The sequence below is a fragment of the Pinus tabuliformis genome, chromosome 8 (genome assembly GCF_031772625.1).
Source record: "Pinus tabuliformis cultivar Carrire ecotype Pingquan chromosome 8, CPIR1, whole genome shotgun sequence".
NCBI lineage: Eukaryota > Viridiplantae > Streptophyta > Pinopsida > Pinales > Pinaceae > Pinus > Pinus tabuliformis.
Genome location: NC_142294.1, coordinates 1,891,367,077 through 1,891,374,806, shown reverse-complemented (window position 1 = coordinate 1,891,374,806; position 7,730 = coordinate 1,891,367,077).

The window sequence follows — 7,730 nt, the reverse complement described above, 5'->3', positions numbered from 1 at the left end:
TAATGACCAAATAAATATGACTAAATTTTTGTCATGTTATAAGATATTGAAAATTAGCTACTAATAGTCATATATGTGTAAAATTTGGTTGTCATTTATAATCATAAATTTATCATTTGCAGTAGTCATTTATCTTTTTTTGGTAGTTTCATATTCATTATATAAATGATTAATTTAGTAGTTTATATTCATTTCATTTATTTTCATTAATGATCGTTATAAACGACTAGTTTAGTTGTATATTCATTTTATTTGTGTTCATCATTAATCATTATAAACTACTAATTTAGTAGTTTTAAATTGATTTAATGTGTTCATTATTAATCAACATAAATTAATGAATATAATTTTGCAACAAAATTAAAAAAATGTCATACAATTACATGTTCATCTAATATAAAAATGCAAAGTTACATATGTTAATTACAATACTAAACAATATCAAGTGCAACTATAGATAATTTAAACCACATAAATTATATTATATGAAATGTCAAGTATTACAATACGAGTTTCCAACTTAATATTGGTTAGACTTCAATTTACACATGAAATATTGTTTCATCACTTCATAACAGTATCATTGTGTTGCCAAGGCATTGCAGGTGAATTAACCAACTCTAAAGACTTGACCATCAATGTCTAGGTGTGTGTCTCATATGGGATATTGGCTCTAAGGGTATCACTAGACCAGTTCTCTTTTCTCTCTCTTTTTGCATATGTCGCTCCAGTGTTATTTTCTCTTCTTTCTTCAATTCCTGCTTATTACCATCAATATTTGAGTTCACTTTCTGAAAACAAAAGAAGATACAATGCAAAGTGTAAGACATGAAAGACAATGAACACTAGAACATAAACTAAAGTAGAATATAAAAAAATTATACAACAAAATAAAAAAATACATTAAACTCCAACCTTCACAATCAATGAATGCATTAAATTCCTTATATGGCATGAGAAAAAAAGTAAATTAGATTAGGTGAAATGGTAAGGCACTACCTCTATTAAAATCATGACCGGAAGAGGGTTATAATGGCTATGTGATCATTTTTTATGACCTGCAAATGTTTGAATAAGATCAGTCCATTCTTAACTTCACAATAGTTGAAAAAACAAAAATCCTATATTTTTTGGAATCAAGAATGTGTTTCAAACCTGATATAAATTATCATATTCGATATGTTATAACAAATTAATAATATACCCGTAATTCATGGCCACATTTTCATGACATTAAGGAAATAAATGTAAAGGCTGTAAAATTGTAGATATCTAATACTATAACCTCACCTCAAAAGTTATATTTTGATACACATCAACATGTGTTGAGCCAAAAGGATTAGTTCGTTGAACCTTGTGTCTGAATTGTAGCTCGACCACCATCTCCAAAGAGTTATTGCAAGCAAGTACAATAAATATTAAATTTCCTATAGCAAAAAAACCTATCGTGAACCATCCCATGGTTTCCTTGGGTCTACAAAGTCAAAAGATACACTTTCAAATTTCTACATGCCACACTCTCAATATAAACCAATCTCTTGATTTCTTTATCCTAAAAACCAAGACTACTTTAGTGGCAATCAACATGGATACTTGAATGAGACTTGCTAGAATTGCAAATATTTTTGCATGAAAGTGTTCATAACATTTTTCCACTAGGATTAGGGGCCTCCATTGGACCTTCATAGCCAACACCCCTACATATCCACAACTTCAAAAGTTTTACAAAGGCCACAACTTCTCCAAATGGTGCTTGATCAATACCTATCTATTCTAGTCTTGGAATCAATGTTAGACATTATGAAGCAGATATGAAATCTAAGGCTTCAATACAAAATTTACCATATTGGTTCATGCAATCCACAACTCTTAAACAACAATCTTAAGTCAGACATAATAGTTCTATTCAAATTTTATTGTTTATATTCCTATGAAATGACAAAAATAAAGCCCCAAAGCAATAGCATTATGAATGCCAACCATCCTACAAAGTATGTTAGACCTAAACAAGGACGAACATGTCATATTAGACCTTGGTGATTTTATATAATTTAGAGTATTATTAGATCTCCCAATAGTTCTTTTATTTAGAAGAGAGGCAAAGAGATATTTATATGCCAAGAAATAGCCATTGATAAAAGAATATCTTAATGCTTGAGAATTATTTTTTGATTCTTAGACACTGACTCAAAAAAGATTCTTATTGTAGTTAGGAACATATTATTTTAACTTTTCCAAACATACAAAAACACTATTTTATATATTCCATTGAAAGGTAAGGTTGAATTGTACTTTATTATCTAAACTTAAATGGGCATTCAATTGATACTAATTTTAGTTTTAGGAACAAATTCATACAATGCTAAGAATTCATTGGAGTTAGGGCCATTCCAGCTACTGTCACAGGATATGATAGATCAAGAAAAAACCAAGTGAAAGGTCGAGAATAGCTACTTTGTGTATCTAACATAATAATGAAAAATCCATTCTGAAATGTGATCTTGTTGATGTTATACTTGTCAATGCCAATCTCCAAATTTCTCGAGGATAATTTTATATTCTTACATCATGTTCATACAATGCTTGCCACAATTGAAGACGTGTGTACCTATCTAGTGAGCCAAGAGAAAACTATCAATGGGTTATGAAGCACAAAAGCAACACCTTAGTCATACGCAAATTCATTATGACATAATAGTCACAATCCACTACTATGAAAAATGAGTTGTTTTTCTTTCCCAAAACTATCATCAATGTAAGGTCTTGGATGGATAATTTGATGATTAAATTTACCTCAAACTATTTCCATAGTGCCACCTAATAAACATTTTCAGATAACAATAATTGGGTAGATTTGATTTATTCTTCAATACACTATTTTCAAAGACAAAATGAGAGGAAAATGTTTAAGACCTGTCATCTCTACAAAATAACTACAAGAAACTACCCTAAGATAGCTTGCTAATTACTCTTCCCTTTTAATTGGTGCCTTTACAATCACAAGGGTGTGTCCTTAGTGATGGTATGTTGTCAACAACTTAAGAAATGTGTGTAAAAATACAAAGTGATCATCACATGAAATATTTGTCATCGAGATGCATGCAAGGAACCAAGGGCAAAGGAAAACTCAGTCAAATAATACGAGGGAGATTCAATTTCATTAGTGAACTAATGAAAAGGAAACCAAAATGCACCTTAAATGAATGTAGAATAAAAAAAGGCATTACGTGCACCCACAACACTGTAAAAGAGCACATTTATTCAACAATGACAATGAAAGAGCTATAAATACATGGCATAATCAAACCTTATCTATATACTAATTAAAATATTCTTTGCATCATAGTGATGAATATGGCATTGGTTGCATAACTAATAGTGCATGTAGTGAAGGCAACAACGAAAATGGCTAGAAAAGGATGAAAAACAATTTTGGGCACCCAAAACACTGTAACAAGGCAACTATTCAACCACAGGACTCAAAGATCTATAAAGACTGATGTCATCTCATTTTTTTGACCTCAAACTAGTGGAAAGAATTCTTATTATTAGTTCCTTAACTCCAACATAGTTGTTGTTTAGATGGTACACCTGCTATATAGGATGAAATAGGCTGCTACAATGCTTGACCACTAAAAAATGTTGTTGTTCACTGATAATTATGTACATAAGTTGCTAATTAAAATCCATTACAACACTTCTCCTCTCACCAATTCAAGAATACACCCAAGTATATGCAATAACACGCTCTAACAACCCTACACTTAGTTGTTGATAGGACTCCATGGAACTCACATCCAGGGGATGTCAATAAACCAAGTTGACTTTTTGAGGTTAGAAAAGTTGCATGCATATTTCAAATGCTAGTTTCACTCTCTGAATTCATGTTGCCAAGAATAAAACAACCCATTGACCTCCCTTGAATGACTATGCCTCATGCACACTTTCAACCAAAATTTTAAATATAAGTAAGGTCGGCCTAAGTTTTTTAAAGATAGTACAAGTCAAACTGGAGTTAGAGGTCGTAACATTTGCATAGAAGGTAGTACAAAGAAGAAAGTCTCTGTGATTGTTGCCTTTGTAAGAAAGGAATGTCACTTGATGATGATGTCACAGGTGACAGGAATTCAAAGCTCGAGGGATCAAAGCCAAGGGAAGATCCAGAATTTGCCCAAGATTTTGGTACCATTCCTAATGGTATTTATGTACCTATTAACCTAGAGTCATTCATTGAAGCCACTAGGTGACCACAAAATGAGTTAAACTGAATGAGTATGCCAAGCCAGAACTGGAATTATTGTGGTCAGGAACATAAAATTGAAGTGTTCTCAGCCTTAATTGTGATTTTTTGTTATGATTTTGATGTTTCATGTGAGGAGGCCGACCCATTACACGTCTATGTCCTAATGCACCTTAACTACTTTGCAGCAAAGACGATCTCCCAGTGGAAGTATCTATTATAGTTTAAGACAAAATACCTAATTGTAGAAGAGAAGATGGCTAGTGCTCTTCAAACTCCTACATTAAGAAAAATAACATTCTGCCAAACATCATTCATATTTACATGCTAAGGAAATCGCTAAAACAGCAAGAACGAAAAAAGGAATTGGGGAATAATTTGCCATCAAACTAATTAGATCAAAAAAGACAACAAGAAGAAAAGAAGGCTACCTTTCGAGGAGGTCATCTCTCCTTCTAACTCATCATAGGTCTATCCATATGAGACAAGGGTCCATGTAAGGGTCCATGCATCTTCTAATCACTAATAGGAAGAGCAAGTTCCAAACCCATTATTTTATCTCTCTCTAAGCCTGACCACTTCTTTAGGTCACTAAGAAAATAATTAGCTTTCCTTGAGTTACCACTTCCTCTACCATGATTCTCCAATCTTAGGCTCATATCCTCCCACAAGTATTCTTCTTCCTCTGAATTTAGCTAGTTTCTAGACACCACTCTATTGCTTATTATATCGATTTCCTAAGGTGGATGTACATGTGTGAGTAGTCCACATGAGGATCTATGGACCCTGTAATTTCTATAGGCATCAATTAGAGCACCATGCATTAGTTGATGCCTCCAATCATATCCGTTCCTCGAACCATATTCTACACCCATAGTAGCAATGTCAAGTTATCTGAGTTGATCTCCATCACCTTTCCCACCCTAAGGCCTTTTCACCCATTATCCTGCTCTACATTCATGTCATTTAACCTTCCAACAATCCTTGATGGAGAAGGAGTCCTTTCAACTCTTATTCTTGATGATGCCAGAGGAGCACTCCTTCCTCCAACACTTGATGGAGAAGGATCCCTTCCAATTCCAACTCTTGGTGGAGAGGAAACCCTTCCACCTCTTAACCTAGGGAGCAGAGAGGAATGTTTTCCAACTCCCATCCTTGACAAGGGAGAGAGAGGCCTTCCAAGTCTAATCCTTGATGGAGAAACATTGTAATCGTTATCACTATAGCTTGTAGCAGGCTTCTGTCCATATCCAGGTTCAAGAAAAGCATCTGCACTTTCTGGTCTATGCACCTTCTACCAATAAGAAATAATAGTCAGTGGTAATGTAGAAATATATGAAACCTACAAGCCAAAATCAATCCTACATGCATAACATATAATATCCCACATGAAGTCACGATCTAATGGTGAGGATGGGGCATGTGGGGCCGCCAGCCAATATTTGACTATTCAAGAGCATGATTATAGAGGTTGGGACGACATAAAAAGAAAATAGTACCCAGAAGACTTTGACACAATAGGAACCCCCCTGTTGTAGCAGCGTCGCCAAACATGTAGTTCATAACATTATGAGAATAGAACAATTGTTTTTGTAGGTTGGCTACATGGAACTTTGTGATTTTCCATTCAATGAATTGGACACACTTAGGGGAGCAAGTCAATTGTAAGAAGCTATCATTTAAAAAATAATATACAACACCAAGCATCAGTGAAAAAACCAAGTAAATGTGAACAAGAATCACACAGAAAGCCAAAGATGTTCATCAATCCAAATAACAATAATCAAAATTGTTATTTAAAAAAATGATGAAGTCTATTGTAATGGAAGAAGCTAACAAGACAGAATCCCCAATGAATTTAAAAAAAAAATGCACAAGCATCAATGGTTTCCAAATAAATGTTCTCACACTTAGACTCAGACTCACTAGACTCAACAAAGACTCGTCTGGCATGGGACTCAACAAGACTCGATAACTTGGGAAAGACTTTGGCTAATGGCTAGTTTCAAGACCAAGTCTTAGGAAAGACTCACAAATCTAAGTCAACTCAAATTGCATTGTTCCAAATTACTATAAGCATTAGTTGCAATACCTAAGTCAGATTCAACAAAGTTATAACTGTGAAAAAAAGTAAATAAACTTTGATGTGCCACATATAGAGAGGGATGTGCCACATGAGAGGTAATTTCTAAAGACGTGTAAATGATCATAATCATATTAACTTACAAATATATACATCATTGGTCATCATTAAGTGTAAACTTCAATCTGCACATTATCTCAACAATTGGGCTACATATCATAGATGAATATGGTATGTTCTTGAAATAAAATTTAACAATTGCCCGAGCAAATTATAAAGTACATGCTTCAAATAAAAGTAAATGTTAACTAGAAATCAACTACAGAATCATATTTTGGCTGGGTGTTGTTTATCTCAAAATAAGGTAGAAAAATAACATACATTTAGTCTTCGGGAATCTTTAGGCCACCTTTTTGGACTTTCATGTATACATCTGCCAAATATCTCTGGTTCCAGACTTGATGAATCCTCATTTATTTATGAATTTGACACCTTTACCTGCCATTTGGACCACGTACACATTTAACAACAAAGTTAATTTTCTTCACATCCTTACATTATCATAAAGCCCCCAAATTTAGCACAGAGGAACTCACATATGATGTTATCATTGTTAACCAAGACTTAAGCATGAGATATACATCTCCAAATCTGTAACAAAGTACCAGCAACACTCTTCCTTGAACATCCCCTTCACAATACCGGTGCCATAGTTTTCGGTATGTTCATTCCAAACCATGAACAAAGTTATGTCCATCAGAAAGCTTGGACTTCAGCATCCGTTCCCAAAGACACGTCCTCAGATATGAGAGCAAAGGAATGTTAGAAGCTAACTCCAATGCCTTGCTGACATACTCATCTTCAGTTTGAACAATTAAATTTGTCAAACCTGCAAAAACACAGGCGAAGCTTGCAATTAAAACTTCCATGCTATTTCACAAATAATCAGCAGATGCGTGCAATTTATTAGTTCTATAAAAAAACACAAACAATCGAAGGGCAAGTAGTAGTTTCTGCATACAAACTTACAAAAATGGAACATGAAAAACATCCACTTATAACAACTAAATTAAACAACAGAATCCAGTAAAACAGATTACACTGGACAACAATTTTGCAGGTTTGTTTCTAATAGTAGAAACCCATGCTCAATGCTAGATTTTGATTGTAAAGCAAGGATTCTCTTATAAGTTTGCTGTAGTATCGGTCTTTACACTACTCTTCTCTTACAAGTGATTGTTCGGTTAAAAGAACAAAATATTTAGTCTCTAGATATTTGGATTTTAATTTTAGAAAGTCTTGAATGGCAAATGAAACTTTGATACTTTATCTAGTATGCACACGCCTTTTGTTATGGTTCATAGAATGTTGTTAAATTAGGTGGAATATCCTAGAAATGCAGGGGTA